An 18,454-nucleotide genomic window follows, 5' to 3' on the forward strand; every position below is an offset into this window, starting at 1 on the left:
GAAGGGCAATTAGGAAAAAGCAAAATCCTAAGGCAATTCACAAAAAGTCCCAAATCTTGAAAGCAACCTAGAGAGTCCCCAGAGTGAGCGAATGCAGGTATGAGATCAGAGTCTCTCTAGAATATGCAGCATTTATTCTGTGGTTTATGAGGTAACCTTCATGTTTTTCACAAGTGGAAACAAGAATGAGAAGCACAGAGTCAATACCCCTATATAACTGGGATTTGCTGACCTGTTGCAGGGAATTTGTTTTCCCCTAGGAGAATCTCACCTTCTTTTCTCTCTTCTCCCTTCCTTCTTTCATTCCTTACTCTTTCTTCTTCCCTTTTTCCTTCCTGCTTTTGGAATAAATCTGTATTCAGTGTTTCCTATTGTCATGGTTCTCTAAATTCTAAATTGGGAGAGTAAGGCATCAATCTGTATCCCCCCTAAATTGAAAAGTGCCTTCTATTTTGTCTGTGGGCAGAACTTATTTCAGGGAGAGTACTATGGTCTTCTCTCTCCTTCACAGTTTCCAGGGGCAACCTGTTTTTGTACCTAATTATGCTTAGTCATTGGGAAACTTGACCTCCACTACTCCTTATTCTGTTCAGACAGCAGGTCACCATCATCTGGATAATCATTCTTTAATAGTGAGCTAATGGATACCATCTCCTACTTGGTCCCCAATCTCTTCCAGTCCAGGATCTTGTGATTTAAAGAAACACATTTGTTTCTTAAAGTCTTACTTAGCAATAATAGAATAACAACAACAACAACAAAATTATAATCTAGGGTTTGTCATCAAGTAAAGATGCTGAGAAAGCCTAGGGAAGTGAAAGGCAAAAAGATGACAAACTAAAAAGCATCACTGAAAACAAGATCAAGTAAAACCCCTTACCCACTCACTTAGGTTCTACAAAGAATTTTGTTAGGAAAAATCGCTCTTAGGGGCAGCTGGGTGGCTTAGCAGATGGAGAGCCAGGCCAAGAGATGGGAGGTCCTAGGTTCAGATCTTACCACTCTTCTGCCTTGGAGCCAATACACAGTATTGATTCCAAGACGGAAAGAAGGAAGGAAGGAAGGAAGGAAGGAAGGAAGGAAGGAAGGAAGGAAGGAAGGAAGGAAGGAAGGAAGGAAGGAAGGAAGGAAGGAAGGAAGATCACTCTTAGGGGGCAGCTGGGTGGCTTAGCAGATGGAGAGCCAGGCCTAGAGATGGGAGGTCCTAGGTTCAGATCTTACCACTCTTCTGCCTTGGAGCCAATACACAGTATTGATTCCAAGACGGAAAGAAGGAAGGAAGGAAGGAAGGAAGGAAGGAAGGAAGGAAGGAAGGAAGGAAGGAAGGAAGGAAGGAAGGAAGATCACTCTTAGGGGGCAGCTGGGTGGCTTAGCAGATGGAGAGCCAAGTCTAGAGATGGGAGGTCCTGAATTCAAATCTGGTCTCAGACGCTTCCTAGCTGTGTGATCCTGGGCAAGTCATGTAATCCCCATTGCCTAGCCCTGTTCTCCTACCTTAGAACCAGTACACAGTGTAAAGTTTTGAAAAAAAGAAAAGAAAAAGAAAAATCACTCTTTCAAAGTCTTTCTGATTATCTTCTTTATCTCTTCCTGAAATAAACTCTCATTGTAGCATCACTTAATATAATAGTCTTTTCCCCTTAACAGCGTAAAGGGCTGAGCTTGGAGTCAAGGAAAGACTTGGGTTTCAAAACCCAACTCAGGTATTTAATAGCTATGTGACTCTGAGCAACTCACTAACCTGAATCTCTCATTTTCCTTCCATTTCCATATATTCAGCCTTCAGCTCCCTTTTGCACTACAGTCCCACATCACCAAATGGGCTACTAGACATGGCCATGTGGCATCTCAAACTCCACATGTCTAAAAATTTTCTTATCTCTGTCCAGAGCACAACCATTATCCTAGTCAGTCAGTTTCAAAACCTCAGAACCATCTGTAATGGCCTCTCACTTCCTTTATTCCAATCCAAGTGGCCAAGTATTACCAGTTCTATTCCAATAACATCTTTTTCAGTTGTTTCCTTCTCCCCATTCATGGCTCCCACCCTTCTTCAGACTCTCATCATGTGAACTTTAAAATTACTCCACCCTACTTAGGCCGTACTTTAGGAGATTTGATTTAGCTACCTCCTGATGGTAACAATGGAGATACCTGGTCTAACAGAATCAGGAATGTCTTGTGAACTTACATTGCTCCACCCTACTTAGTCTAACAAAGTCAGGAATGTCTGCACCCATATTTAAGGATTAAGTATTTAGGAGAATGGCCTTTGATAGACATGTGTAGAAACAGCTGACAGGCCCCTGGACTGTCCTAAGTCAAGCTAAACTACCGTTGGTATGGATAAGACACAGGAAAGTGATGTAAAACCATCTATATAGGGCACGTCACTTCCTCTCTTTGGTCTCTTTCCCCAGAGAGGTGGATCTGGCTGGTGACTTACTGTGAGCAGGCCTGGGCACCAGTTTGATCCTGGAATTTGAGTCTGGAGGAGCTCCCTCAGACAGCTTCCTTGAGAAGGTCTCGTGGTGAGTGATGACCGACTTCCTTTTCAGGGGAAGTCCCTTTGGCCAAGACCTTTAACTCCTGCCTGGCTCAGCCTGAGCCAGAGCAATTTAAATTAATTCTTTCCTCTCTCTCTCTCTTTCTTAATTTCTTTCCTCTATATTAATTAAAATCACCATAACTTCTAGCTGAATTGGCTATTTTATTATTTGGGATATCCCATGGTGACCAATAATTAAATATATTTTAGGTCACAATGCTAAAATTATCCTTTACAATCACCACTTACCTGGCCTATCTAATGGACCTCTAATTGCTATCCAGCCTCTTTTCTCTCTAATCCATCCTCTATAATACTATCAAACTGAGAATCCTAAGGCATAGGTCTCGCCATGTCACTCCCTGCTCCAGAAACTCCCATGTCCCTCTTGCCTTTAAGATAAAATGCAAATTCCTTTGTTTAGTTTTTAAGGCCTTTCACAATCTGGTCCCAATTTGTCCAAGATGACAGATTCTTTTGGATATCAAGGGTCCCTTTGGCAATCTGGCAAAGCCTATGGACCCTTTTTACATAAGATTAATTTTAAAAAATAACATGTAGGATTACAAAGGGAAAAAATAATATTGAAACATAGTAATCAAAATATTTTTTAAATCAAGTTCATAGATCCCAGATTAAGAATTTCATAGAACTTACTCTCATGTACAGTAATCTATGTTCCAGTCAAATTAGCCCACTTCCTATTTTCTGTATTGAACATGCCATCTTCTATCACTATGTCTCTGCACAGGCTAACCCACCTTCCCACTTCCTTCCTCACATTCCTGGAATGTTCTCTCTCTCTTTACTTCAGCCTTTAGCATTTCTAGCCCTCTTTAAAACTCAGCTCAAATCCTACAGAAGGCCTTCCTGGTCCTCTAGTTGTATCTATATGTTTACTTCTGAGAGGCAGCATGGCATAGCAGATAGAGGGCTACCTTCAGATCCAAAAAGACCTGGGTTCAAGGCCCATTTTTGCTACAGCTGACTCTGCGACCCTGGGTAAATCACTTAACCAATTAGTAGAGAGAACAAGTTGCAGAGAATGTACCCACCTTCCTTGGCAGAAAGAATTTCCTCCCCTGGAGGTTTCCTACATCAGTGAAATCACTGGTCTGGCCTTTAATCCTCTATATTATATATCAATACACATATAACATTTTCCCTGAGTAAAGATAAGAAACATCCAACACAGAGTAGATACTAAATAAATACCTAAAGAATTGAATCTGTGTGCAAGGTGCAGTGCTAAGATACAAAAGGAAAACCAATATATTTTGTTTATTTTTTTATGTCATAAAGGAGTATCTATTCTACTTAGGGGTATGTGTACACGAATGAGAATAGCACTAAGAAAATAAAAAATTAAAAATTGATAAGGATGGGAAAGGCTTCACGGAGGAGTCAAAAGCTGAGTTGGACCTTAAAGGAAGATGAGCATTCAAGAGGTAGATAAGAAGTGCATTCTAGAGATGGGAACAATTTATGGAAGTGCATGGTGGTGGGAGATGGAGTATTAAGTTTAGGGAAAGACGAGTATGGCTGAAATGTAGTGGTTTGTGAAGAGGAGTATGAAAAAGGGATCCAAAGACAAGCAGGATCCAAAGAGAACCTTAAACATTTATACAGTCAAAAAACATTAATTAAATTATCAAATTATAACAAGCCAGTCACTGTGCTAAATACTGGGGATACAAGGGGATGCAAAAGGCAGTCCCTACTCTTAGGGAAGGGTAGCTAGGTGCCACAAATGAGAGTGTAACAAGCCTGAAGCCAGGTGTGATAATTAAAATGTTTGGGAGCAAGGGAAATTTTAAGGTTTACACAGGAAGACCTGAATTCAAATCTGACTCCAGATACTTACTAGCTATGTGACCCTGGACAAGTCACTTTAACCCTATTAGCTTTAGTTTTCTTATCTGTAAAATGAGCTGGAGAAGGAAATACATACCAAAAACCCCAAATGAGGTCATGAGAAGTTGGGCACAACTGAACAACAGCTCTCAAGGAGCTTACACTTTAATAGGGAAGTTAGCATAAAACAATTATGTTCAATCAAGACATAGATAGGATAAATTGGGTATAGCCTCAAAGGGAAGGCAGGAACTATAAAGGGAATCAGGAAAGGCTTTTCAGAGAAAATGGAATTTTAGACAGAACTTGAAGGAAAGCAGGAGATGGAAATGAGGAGAGAAAACATTCCAGGCATAGGAGAAAGCCAATGAAAACATCTGCAATCTGGAGATGGAATGTCATGCAAGGAACATCAAGGAGACCAGTGTCACTGGATCACAGAAGGTAAGGAGAGAGTCAGGTTGTGATCAGGCTAAAAAGTTTGTATTTTTTTCTTTAGGCTATGTAAGGATAATTTTAGTGTTTTGACTTAAATCTAAATGATTGGTTACCAGGGAAAATTCCCAAATAATAAAATACCCAAGTCAGTTGGGAATTATGGAGATTTTAATTAATATAGAGAGAAGGAATTAAGGAGGGAGGGAGGAGAGAGAGAGAGAGAGAGAGAGAGAGAGAGAGAGAGAGAGAGAGAGAGAGAGAGAGAGAGAGTTAATTTAAACTGCTCTGACTCAGGCTGAGCCAGGAAGTAGTTAAAGACCTTGGCCAAAGTAGCCTCCCTGAGCCTAAGGATAAGGGAGTCAATCTTATCACTCACCATGAGACCATCTCCAAGCTGGGTTCCAGTCCTCCACTGAACTCAATCTCCTGAACTGAGTTCAAAATAATCTCTCCAAACTGAATTGCCTGAACTGACTTTTTACCCCTCCTTTTAAAGAAAATTTTCTCTTATGTCACCTCCCTTAAATTTTTACCAATTTACGTTTACCAATCACAGTAAATGCTTTTTTCCAGGACTGCCCATTCTTAGTTCTCACCACTCTTTAGTTCTGACCTTCTCTGGTTAGATTATGTCTTCTGGGGGTACTTTACACTTCTTTGTTAAGCTTGCCTTTTGTGAGTTACTTGACCTTTTTGTGATTAATTTAACCTTTACAGGTACTTAACACCAGGTATGAGTTAAGTACCTTTATTGTTCAATCAGGAGTTTACAACTTTATCTTTCCCTAAAGTATGTCTAAGTATGGGTGGAGTAATGTAAAATTCCCAAGACATTCCTGATTCTTGTTAGACCAAGTATCTCCATTGTTACAATGAGGAAATAGCTAAATAAAATCTTCTAAAGAATAGTTTGAGTAGTTTTTAAGATTCACAGCTATTAATTAATCAGTCAATAACTATTTATTAAGCACCTACTATGTGCTAGGCACTGAGGATACAAAGACAAAAAATTAAATAGTCTCTATTCTCAAGAAGTTTATCATCAAAAATATATACCTATAAAAGGGCACATAAGATAAATACAATTTCAAGGGGAGATACTAGCAGCTGGGCAGATAAGGAAAAGATTTCATGAAGAAGGTGGCATTTGATGGAAATAAGAAATTCTAAGGGCGTGGTTAAACCTGTGCTTTAAGAAGATTATTCTGTGCATTGCTGGTAGAGTTGTGAACTGATCCAACTATTCTGGAGGGCAATCCGGAACTATGCCCAAAGGACTATAAAAATGTGGTTACTCTTTGATCTGATAATATTACTACTGGGTCTGTATCTCAAAGAGATAATAAAAAAGGGGAAAGGGCCTACTTGTACAAATATATTCATAGCTGCTCTTTTTGTAGTAGCAAAGAATTGTGGAAACTGATGCAGAGTGAAATAAGCAGGACCGGGAGAACATTGTTCACAATGACAGCAATATTGGATGATGATTATCTGAAAACTTGGCTATTCTCAGGAATGCAATGATTCGGGATATGAAAGACTTATGATGGGGAATGCTATTCACCTCCAGAGAAAGAACTGTTGGAGTCTTCTTTCACATCAATGTATTTATGGTTTTATTTTGGGGTTTTGGTTACATATGACTTTGCTCTTATAACAATGACCGATATGGAAATGTGTTTTGCATGACAATAAAAATAAAAATTTAAAAATATTATTCTGGTAGCAGCATAGAAGTTAGATCAGAAAGAGAAGAGATCAGAAGTAGGAAGAAAAATTAAGATGCTATTACAGTAGGCCAGGGAAGACATTATCAGAGCCTAAATTAGGATGGTGGCTTCATGAGTGGAAAGAAGGGAACAGATTATATAGATCCAATGGGACTTGGCAATTAATTAGACATGGGGGCGTGAGGACTCAAGAATGATTCTAAGGTCATGATGGTAGCGGTACCCTCAACAGAAATAGGAAAGTTTAAAGGATCAGGGAAGAGGGGGAGGGCAATGTCCAGGAGTAAAAATAATGAGTTACATTTCAAGTATGTTAAATTTGTTAAGTCCAGGAGAGCTATGAAATATGTCTTTTTCTCACCTCCCTCATCTTACATGAGGTGGGATTTGAGAAGGTTCTTGAATAGAGCAAAGAGGTGGGGGGTTGGTCTCAATCCATTCACCTCTTTCTTAGTCCCGTGGCTGTCCTTAGCTAATCAAGAGATTTTCTGAATCTCTGACCTTCAACTTGCAGATTCCTAGCTGCAACCAGTACCCAACTCCTCTGAGTTAGTGGAGAGGAACAGGCCTCTGGCTGTCCTGTCCAGATATATATTGGGATGTATGATGTTAATAAGGTTACTGAATAACTTAGGGCTGCTCTGTGTCCTGGTTCTCTTCTGGGTTCATTTCCTCTATGTTCCCATATATCCCTATCCATGCACAAATAATTCATTCTGTTATTTAACTCCTACTGTCTCCACTGAGTCACTCTTAATGTTTAAAACAATTAAAAAAAAAAGACAGCTTGGCACCAGAGATCAGAGGATAAGGAGCAACTAAGACTCAGCAATGTGGAAAACCTCAAATTTTCTTGTTCTGATTCTGTTCCCCATTCAAAAATGATCAGGGACATCAAGGTGGTACAGAGGATAGAGCTGTCTGACCCTAGACATTTCCTAGTTGTGACCCTCAGCAAGTCACCTTTTTAAAAAAGATATTTTATCAATTACATGTAATAATAAATTTCCTTAAGTTTTCCAAAATTAAATGTTCCAAATTGTCTTCTTCCCTCTCTTCCCTCCCCGCTCCCAGAGCTGGCAAGCAATTCATTCTGGGTTATACCTGTATTATCACACAAAACATATCTCCATATTGATGATTTTTGTAAGAGAATAATCATATAAAATCAAAACCCCAAATAAACTTAAGTGAAAGATCCCATGCCTTGATCTGCATTCTGACTCCAACAGTTCTTTTTATGGAAATGGATAACATTCTTTGTCTAAGTTCTTCAGAATTGTTCTGGATCTTTCACAGTTGATCATTTCCCAATATTGCTGTTACTGTGTATAATGTTCTCCTGGTTCTGCTTATTTCACTCTGCATCAGTCCATGTAGGTCTTTCCAGATCTTTCTGAAATCATCCTGTTCATCATTCCATTTAGCACAATAGTATTCCATCACCATCATATGCCATGATTTGTTCAGCCATTCTCTAATTGATTGACATCCCCTCAGTTTCCAATTCTTTGCCACCACAAAAAGAGCTGCTATATTTTTGTACAAGTAGATCCTTTCCCATTTTTTTTCCTCTCTCTGGGATACAGACCTAGTAGTGGTATTACTGTATCAAAGGGTATGCACTGTTTTAGTTTGAGTATAGTTCCAAATTGTCCGGGCAAGTCACTTAACAACAATTATCTAACCCTTGCCCTTCTATCTTAGAGTTGTTAATAAGACAGAAAGTAAGTGTTTAAAAAATAATGATCCCATCCCTCTTACCTCCAGGTCCATCTTAATCCTTATTTCTCAGGACTTAGGATAACCTGCTGCCTGCAGGAACCTAAATGAAGCTTTTCCCCCAAAATTGAAAGCTTATGAATAAATCCACACAAAACAAACATCTTTTCTTATTAGCCTGTCAAGATACCTCTGAATTTGACATGGCTTACTAAGAAAAAGAACAGGGCAAATGGGGAGGTACTGCATTCTGGATCTGTTTGACCCAGATCCACTCTCCCAGTCCTGACCCGCTCGGCCCCAACAACTCTGGCCTCTGAGCAGATTGCTCATCACTCCAGGCCCAGGACTCACTTCTACCAGCTGGTAAAAACAGGGGGAGGAGAAAGAGAAGAAGGCAGAGACTTTTCCAAACATGAAGTTGATTACAAGCATGGAGTATTTCAGAGGATATCTTTTTTTTTTTTTAAACCCTTACCTTCCGTCTTGAAGTCAATACTGTGTATTGGCTCCAAGGCAGAAGAGTGGTAAGGGCTAGGCAATGGGGGTCAAGTGACTTGCCCAGGGTCACACAGCTAAGAAGTGTCTGAGGCCAGATTTGAACCTAGGACCTCCCATCTCTAGGCCTGGCTCTCAATCCACTGAGCTACCCAGTTGCCCCCTAGAGGATATCTTTTGAGTGCATTGATTCTGTTATTTATATCACCTGAGATTCAGGGGTAAAATTCAACTCCCTGCAATTCTTTGGCCCAATTTGAGATCCCAAAACCCACCCTCACTTTGGGGAGGCAGCTCAGTGGCTTAGTGGCTCAGTGGATTGAAAGCCAGGCCTGGAGATGGGAGGTCTTGGGTTCTAATATGGCCTCAGCCACTTCCTAGCTGTGTGGCCCTGGGTGGGTCACTTGACCCCCCATCGCCTACCCCTTACCAATATTCTGCCTTCTGACAATAGGCATCTAAATGGATAATTAAAAAAAAACACCAAGGAACTTTAAAGAGACTGGAGGTTATATTTTTAAGGCTTTTCGGACTCCAATGTTTTATAAAAACCTCTGTATTTTATTTCATTTTGCTGATTGTTTTGTTTAAGGTTTAATTTTGTTGGTTTTAGATCTTATATTATGTATTCAATACTATTCTGCTACACTGAATTGTTTTAATGTACTCAGTTTTAACCACTTATATTATATTATATTATATTGCTTTTCCCCTATAACTATACTGAACAAATATTATTGAAGAAGCCCTATAAAAACAGTTTTTCTATTTTGACTTTGTAAATTGTCACAGAGAGGATAGATGGACTCTATCAGAACATTGCTACAATTGTATAACAACCTTTGGAAAATTTAATGAGCTAAATATCTCAAATTGATTTTAAGGGGTCTTTAGACATGATTTTTAGGATTTTTTTAAACAATCTCTGGTCATTTTGCCTGCCCCTAACAGGAGGTAAGATCCATTTTAGTAGCTGAGTGAAATACAAATTTAATCCCCACCTCCCACATTTATAAAAATGTAAACAGATGGGACATCACAGTCTCATACCAACAGAGTTGGGAAATTAATCCCAGGGCATTGTACCCCTCTGGATGTCTCCCAAAAGAGGAGCATCTCTCATTTATAACTCTTCAGCTCACTTTACCCAACATCAACAGGACATGGGTTTGGGTTTTTCCTAGACTCCTCTGCCACATTTTTTGTAATGATATCTAGATTTCTTGATGATGTTCTAGACCCAAATAGGTTTTACTTTGTTTAAAAAATAAGTTTGGCCAAGGTTGAAAGATTTGCTACATTTGTAAAAATTGTGACAAATATCCATCAGTTCATAGGCTTTTAAAAATGCCATACAGCAACTTATGTGAAATATGATAGTGGGGTTGTTTGCTATTGTAATTAACTGGACTATTTAGAATTTTGGGGATATTGATACCTACATATTTGTACTACTGTCCTTTATTTAAAAAAACTGTTACCTTGTAAAATTCATTAGCTTGAACTCACAGTGGATCATGGCAAGATATGAAGAGGAAATGAATCTCATTTTTGGTGAGAAAGCCTTGTATTCTATATTTTCTTAGCTGACACAGTGTGTCAATGATTATAAGCTATATTTTTGAATTTTAAAACTCTTTTATTATTATATTTTTCTTGCATGTGCAATATACTATTTCAGTTTTTTGTTTTTTCTCTCCTTTTTATATTTGAAGCACATGTCACCAGTATTAAGATTTTCTTTAACTTTTTTGATTTAGCAGTAATATAAGTTTAAAATACATTTATTTAAATCAATGCATGCCCCCAAAGCTTGAGACTATAAAAATGATGCCACTAATTGTTTAAAAAAATTATGGGACTTTGCTTAATGATTCTGTCTGATTCCAGGACAAGATAATACAAAAAGAGCCATTGCACAGGGCCAAAGAAGCACAAAGCTAAACCTGAATTGTGCCATAAGATCACACAGGTCAAAAAAAAAAAAGAAGAAACCAATCCAGAAAGGATTGATGAAAATTCTAAGCCAATACAAAGAAGTTGAACCTAGTGTGAAGACTCAAGGTTGTGATGCTTAACATACGTTAAGATGTAGGCCTTCCTTGTATTCACACTCTGAAAATACTTATAGACAACTATCTCAAATTTGGCTCCTACCTGGCTCCTATACTTTAGTCCCTTTTCTGTCTTTCTTAATGTGGCAACTTTCTGTAGTCCTGGCTACTGACTGGGTAAATGCTTACTTGTGTGAATCTTAAAACTGCTCAGACTGTACTTTAGAAGATTTGATTAAGCTATTTCCCATTTTTAACAATAGAGGTACTTGATCAGGAATGTATTGAGAACTTTTCAAATTACTCCACCCTATTCAGACAGTGCCTTAGGAGAAGATAAAGTTGCAAACTCCTGATTGAACAATGAAAAGTCCTAACTCATACTTATAGTAAAGCTAGAACCTTAAGCTAGGTCTATTTTTAGATATAATACAAAAGGGTGCTAAGTACCTATAAAGGTTAAATTAGTACCTAAAAGGTCAAGCAACTTACAAAAGGCAAGCTTAACAAAAGAGGTGTGAAGTACTCAGAGGATTTTATCTAACCAGAGAAGGTGAGAACAAAAGAAGATGAGAACTAAGAATGGGCAGTCCTGGGGAAAAGCATCGACTGTGATTGGTAGGTGTGAAAATTTAGGGGAGGTGACATAAGAGAAAATTTCTTTAAAAGGAAGGGACTTATTGAGTTTTGGAGGGGAAGTCAGTGAGTTGGAGTTTGGAGTTGGAGTTCGGAGTTGAAGTGAGGATTGGAGCTTGCTTGGAGACGATCTTGTGGTGAGTGATAAAGACTGACTCGCTCTCCCTTGGGCTCAAGCTGAGGCCATTTTGGCCTAGGCCCTTTTCTACTGCTTGGCTATTCTCTCTCTCTCTCTCCTTCCCTTAATTCCTTCATTTATATTAATTAAAATCTCCATAAATCCCAGCTGACTTGGGTATTTTCATATTTGGGAATTTCCCATGGTGACCACTTATTTTAGATTTTAAGTCAAAACACTAAAAATTATCTTTACCAGTATGGCCAAAACCTTTAGATTTTGGCCTTCACAGTTTTTAACATTCACAGTTTTGGCAACCATGTTTTGGCGGTTACACTTGCTTATATCATTTTAATTGTTAGATTTATTTTTCCTTTACTTAGAATTTTTAAACATAAGACTTTGATAGTCTATATTTCCATCCAGAAATTATCTTTTTTATTTGGATTTTTCTGATGTCTTTTTAATATCTCTTGCCAATTGATTCATATACCTCATAACTCAGCCATGCATCCCCTAAAGGGAGAATATAAAAATATTATTATTTTAAATTGCAAAGTTTAAATTCCTTTTGAGAAGAATTTTAGGTTAAGAAACATGCTACCTCTCTGAATACTTTTAGTAGAGAAACTAATTTAACTGTTACAAATGATTATGAGCATATCAGTATTATTAATAGAATAAAGATATTAAAGTAAGGAAATTTTGGGGAAAAGATTAGCAATTTGTTAGAAGTCTATTTCATACTAATAACTCTCTTCGTTAGACCAGAGAGAGTAAAAATTATACCTTCTTGGAAAGGTTTATTCAAATAAAACTGTATTGATGAAATTTGAAAGACCTGGACCTGAGGCTGCCTGCTCCAGTCTAGGTCTGAGGGGAAAAAAATGAATCACCTAGCCTTCCTTTAATGCCAGAAATGATGTAGGAGGCAAGATCAGATTGAAGAAAATGACCTGTAAGTATAGGGGCCTCATGGGTATATTGTTGCTAGTATGGAAAAGACTAAGAAAAATGTTGGCCTTTGAAGCCAGGAGAAGCATAACAAATACTATAGTCATCTCCAAGGAACATTCAATGAGATAATTTTTTATAAGTTCTGACAACAAGATGGCTAACATACCATCATTTCTTGCCATAACATGCTAAATTTTAAAAAATCAGTGAATGAAGCAACTAGACACTCAATGGATAAAGAGCCAGGCCTGGAGATGGGAGGTCCCAGGCTCAAATCTGGCCTTAGATACCTCCTAGCTATATGACCCTGGGCAAGTCACTTAACTCCAGTTACCTAACCCTTATCACTCTTCTGCCTTGGAATCAATAATTTAAAAATATTCATTCTAAGAAGGTACAGGTTTAAAATTTTTAAAAAGATGTTTAAAACAGTGGGTGTCTGAGATATGTTATTGCTGATATATATTTTTTTATTTTTACATATTTTTCCATGGTTACATGATTCTTGTTGTCTCCCACTCCTCTTTCCTCTCTGCTCCTGGAGCTGACAAGCAGTTGCACTGAGTTATACATGTGTTATCACTTGATACCTATTTTCATATTATTCATTTTTGTAATAATCTTTTAAAACCAAAACCCCAAATCATATACCCATATAAACAAGTGATAAATCATATGTTTTCTTCTGTGTTTCTACTCCCACAGTTCTTTCCCTAGATGTGGATAGTATTCTTTCTTATAAGTCCCTCAGAATTGTCCTGGATCATTGCATTGCTATTAATAGCAAAGTCGAGTACATTTGATCATTCCACAATGTTTCACTTTCTGTAGTACAATATTCTCCTGGTTCTGCTCATTTCACTCCTCATCAGTTCATGGAGGTCTTTCCAGTTCATATAGAAATTCTCCATTTCATCATTCCTTACAGCACAATAGTATTCCATCACCATCGTATATGACAATTTGTTCAGCTATTTCTTAATCAAGGGACATCCCCTCATTTTCCAGTTTTTTTCCACCACAAAGAGTGCAGCTATGAATATTTTTGTACAACCCTTTTTTATTATCTTGTAAAAATAGACTCGAATCCAGAACTTCAATGCCCAGAAATCCTTGCTCCACTTCCCCAGAATGCCCTCTAATCTCACTGAATTCTCACCTGGGCCCAGAGCAAGATGGGGTATTTAAACCTGGTTGTGAATAGGCTCGGGCTCTTTTGGACTTCTGTTTTGGAGCAGACATGTCTCTTTCATGATGTGAGGTTATCTTGCTTTCTTATTCTGTATTTTCTTTAATCCTTAACCTTTAATAAACCTCATAAAAATATAATACTCCTTGCAGAGAGAAACTAATTTCTACCTGCCTCAGTTCCCCAAAATTTTAATCTTTACAATCTCTTTGAGGTACAAACCTAGTAGTGGTATTGCTGGATCAAAGGGCATGAATTCTTTTAAAGCCCTTTGGGCATAATTCCAAATTGCCTTCCAGAATGGTGTATCAATTCACAACTCCACTAGCAGTATACTAGTGTCCCAATTTTGTCACATCACCTCCAACATTTATTTTCCTTTTGTAAATGTTAAATTTAGTGGTTGGACTTAAATTATATGAAATAGTGTGATCGCAGAAATTATTATATCTCAAGTCAGAAGTTTATTTACCAAAATATAGGGGAAACAAAGTAGAGAAATGTGAAAGAGGTTAGTGAAAATACCTATATTGGTCCTTAGCCAGGAGGGCCAATAGTAAGTAGCCACAAGGCCTCCGCCAAGATGGAAGCTAGTCTCTTAGGAAACTAGGAAGGGAGTCAACCTTATCACTCACCTAATGAGGTAGTCCAGGAGTAAGAGTCTAAATTGAAGTCACAATCCACATCACAGTCTCCAGTGAAGTTCCCTTGTACTGCCCAGGAGCAGTGTCTGTAGGATTGACTTCTCACCTCTAAAGGTGTTAACTCTCCTCCTAGGATTCACACATTTCTGAGTTGTCACCTTTGGATTCACACATTTCTGAGTGTGTGGACTCTTAAAAGAATTCGAAAGTTTCTGGCTGTTTGAGTTAGAAAAAAGGGTGGAGTCCTCCAAGTATCTTACTGGCTTCTCACCTACCACTAAGTAGGATGTGAATTCACTAAGTGGTTTGTGAGCTCCTCCACTTAGTTCAAGCTTGTGTTGATTCAATCAGAAGGTAGACAAAGGAGAGTTAATCCTGTCTTCTTAATCTAGAGGTACTTAAGTTAGTGTTAACCAAAGCTTCAACTCCAACTAGGCAAACAGAACAAAGGATTCCTTTTTCATAAGTGCAAACAAAGAGAACCAAGAATTTCCTTTCACACTTTGCTGTCATATTGGCCAATCTGCTAGGTGTGAGGTGGTACCTCAGAGTGTTTTGATTTGTATTTCTCTAATCAGGAGGGATTTAGAACACTTTTTCATGTGACTATTGATAGTCTTGATTTCTTCATCTGAAAACTGGTCTATTCATGTCCCTTGTGTAAAGGTTAAAATTAATTGTTGGACAATGATTATAGGAAATTATGTGATCGATAGTATTTATTATATCTTGAGTCAGAAATTTATTTACAAATATTTATAATAGAGGAAACAATAAAGAAGATAAATGTGAGATAGAAGTTATCTATCCTATCAACCTAAATGTTTTGCTCTGGGTCTGCTTAATCCAGGCAGAGATTAATTAGCTCTCAACCAGGAAGGCTGGAAGTGAGTAACCACAGCAGCCTCCTCCAAGATGGAAGCTAGTCTCTCCAGAAGCAAGGAAAAGGGTCAGCCTTTTACTCACCCAACTAAGTAATCCAAGAGTCAGAGTTCATGTAGAAGCTGAGCTCTGAGCCCATGATCCAAGCTGTAGTCTCCAGCAAAGCTCCTTTAAAGACTATCTAAGACTATTTTCAGAAAACAATCTGCTTTAGACTATCTTCTCAAAGACAATCTGGTCTGAAGGAGTTCAGGGCTTGCTTTTTATGGTGAGTTCTTGTCCCTTCCCCTTTTCAAAGGGGCCAATCACAGTTTCAAAATTTTCTAGCACTGCTCAGGGGGCAGCTCTGTGGAATCAACTTCTCACCCTTTGAAGGTTAAATTCTCATCAAAAAGGTTCACAGTTTCCTGGTTGATTGAATTTCTAAGGGTGTGAATTCTCTAAGGATCTTGCTAGCTTCTCACCTAGTACTAAGTAGGATGTTCAATCTTGCTGATTCAATTAAAAAGTAGAAAAAGGAGAGTTAATCCTGTCTTCAATCTAGTGAGGTACTAAGTAGGGGTACTTAAGTTAATGTTAACTCAAGATGGACAATAGAGTAAAGAATTCTCTTTCACACTTGACATTTGTCAATTGGAGAATGGCTTGATTTCTTGTACATTTGACTTAGTTCCTTATAAATTTGAGAAATTAGACATTTGTCAGATTTTTGTTATAAATTTTTTTTCTCATTTTGTTTATTGCTGATATTTTTAAGCAATCATTCAAGTTAGCTCAAATACACAAACCCGGGCCTAAAAGAAATTAAGCTTTTCATAGGAGGAAATCAGACTGCCAATTTAAAAATTAAAACAGAAGACCCAATAACCACATTAACCCTTTACTTTTTCTTTTTTTTAATCCTTACCTTGCATCTTAGAATCGATACTAAGTATTGGTTCCAAGGCAGAAGAGCAGTAAGGGTCAGGCAATTGGGTAGGCCTGGCTCTTAATCCACTAAACCACCTAGTTGCCTAGCCCTTTAATTATTTAGGCCACTGATGTCATCACTTGGGAATGACTAGGAAACATTTTCCACACTGAGAAAATTTGGAGGTTTATGGAAAAGTTTATTTATATTTCTATCTACCAGACTAATGAAAAGATTTAAGGGTAGTAAGTGTTGAAAGAACATTTAGATGGGGTGAAATTTCAGTTTAGATCTGAATTTATAGAACTTAGCAATAAAGAACTTCTTTTATATATTCAGTGACAAGAGAGATTTTAAATCTTTAAACTCAATGGTGAATCTAGGAATAAAATACTAATGATTCAAAGAGAAATCAAAATTCTAGTTGAATGTTAAGTTGTACCATTATTTAAATTCAACATATCCAATAAACATTTCTTGATCTCTGAAGGACAAACCAACAGGATGGAAGATAAAAGATATGAGATGACACTTTCACTAGACTGTAAACATTTAAGAGGCAACATTTAATTTTTCAGGGGAAAAATGAATTTTTAGATATGTCAGTTTCCAAGGTAGCCCTAGAAATAAGAAACAGAGGATTAAACCAGGAATCTCCAGATAACTTAGAACAAAAATGCTTGGATTAGGTGAGGAGGGAGGGAGGGAGGGAGAGAGAGAGAGAGAGAGAGAGAGAGAGAGAGAGAGAGAGAGAGAGAGAGAGAGAGAGAGAGAGAGAGAGAGAGAGAGAGAGAGAGAGAGAGAGAGAGAGAGAGAGAGAGAAAGCCTATACTTGAGAAATTGGTTGGTATTTTTAGAAGTATAATGCTAAAGGACCATGATGGTTAACCTAAGCACAAGTGCCAAAAAGAAAGAACCCTTTCTGTGGGCATGCCTGCAGTGGTCTGCCAGAGTGACTGGGAATGGAGTTGTTCCCCTCTCCCTCTCAATGGGCCTGAGGACATTCCTCACTTCCCCCATCCCTCTGCCCAGCAGCCAGTGGGAACCTTCCTCTCTCCTAAATCTGAGGAAAGGTGCTTGGGGGTGGAGCAAATGGCTATGGGGAAGTTCTCATGCCGCCCCAGCATGTGTGGCAAGGGTGATTCCTGTGGTGGTTAGAGAGGAGCTAGGTTTGAGGAGAGCAGAGCTCACAGCTTGGTGCAGAGCTGGAGGGGAGCAGAGCACTGGAGCCACTCTCTGCCCCCTCTACAAACACACCCCTACCTCTCATCACCTGCCCCTCTGGAGTAAGGAGTGGGGGGTAGGGGGGAATGGCACTCAGTTACTGGGGAGGGTGGGGTGTGGCACTCTGTCTTTGGAGAGGGTGGGAAGGCACAGCAGTATGGGAAGGGGGGGGGGCACCTGTACTCCATCTCTAAAAGGTTCACCATCGTTGCTATAGGAGATAGATGTCAATCATCTATCTCTCTATCTCTTTATGTATCTCTCTTTCTATGTATCTAAGACTGGGTCTCCCTATCTTGCTAGGGCTGGAAATGCAGTCCCATGAACCAGGTCTCCATGCTAATTAGTATGTACATGAGTCAGTCTAGTGGCCCCCTGGGGAGACTCGTTTTTAGGGGAGACATCAGTTGTACCCCAGAACTCCAGCAATCCCCCAGCCTGTCCAGGGGCTGCAGATTCTAGTCTAAGGGCAATCAAGGAGCTGGTAGATTTTTCCCTACAGTCCTTGCCTGAAAGAAGTGGAGAGGTTCTGGGAGAGGGCTCCCGAATGGCTGATGCCCTGAGGAGTGAAGGCAGCCCCCCGAAGAGGATGGCTTTCCTCTGCAAAGTCACATCATTTCCTCCCGAGGTCACATCTCTTTAGCGAAAAGCCCAGGTGGTAAAGGAACAGCCTGCGACCGGAGCCCTTATCTTCACTGGGCTTCTTGGTAGGTAACCCGGAAAGCTTCAAACCTCTTTAAGCAGAGGATGTTGGGATGCCCTTTTTCGCCTGCAGAGAGAGGGCTGAGAGACGCGCGGCTGCCTTGGCCGTAGCCGCAGCCAGAGCCACTCATTGCTCTCAAATTCATATTTCCTATTTTCAAGACTGCTGAAACAGTTGGGGTACGCCTTCCCAGGCAATGCTCTGCCGGCGCGCGCCGCCTGGAGGCTGGGCTACAACACAGCGCGCGGCGCTCACTATTACTGCATGACGCTCGCTCCCAGCCTTAGACTGACTCCCTCCCTCCCCCACGAACCCCGCCCCCCCCACTGCATTGTGGGAATTGTAGT

Source organism: Monodelphis domestica, chromosome 2 (assembly GCF_027887165.1).
Source record: "Monodelphis domestica isolate mMonDom1 chromosome 2, mMonDom1.pri, whole genome shotgun sequence".
In the NCBI taxonomy this organism is placed as follows: domain Eukaryota; kingdom Metazoa; phylum Chordata; class Mammalia; order Didelphimorphia; family Didelphidae; genus Monodelphis; species Monodelphis domestica.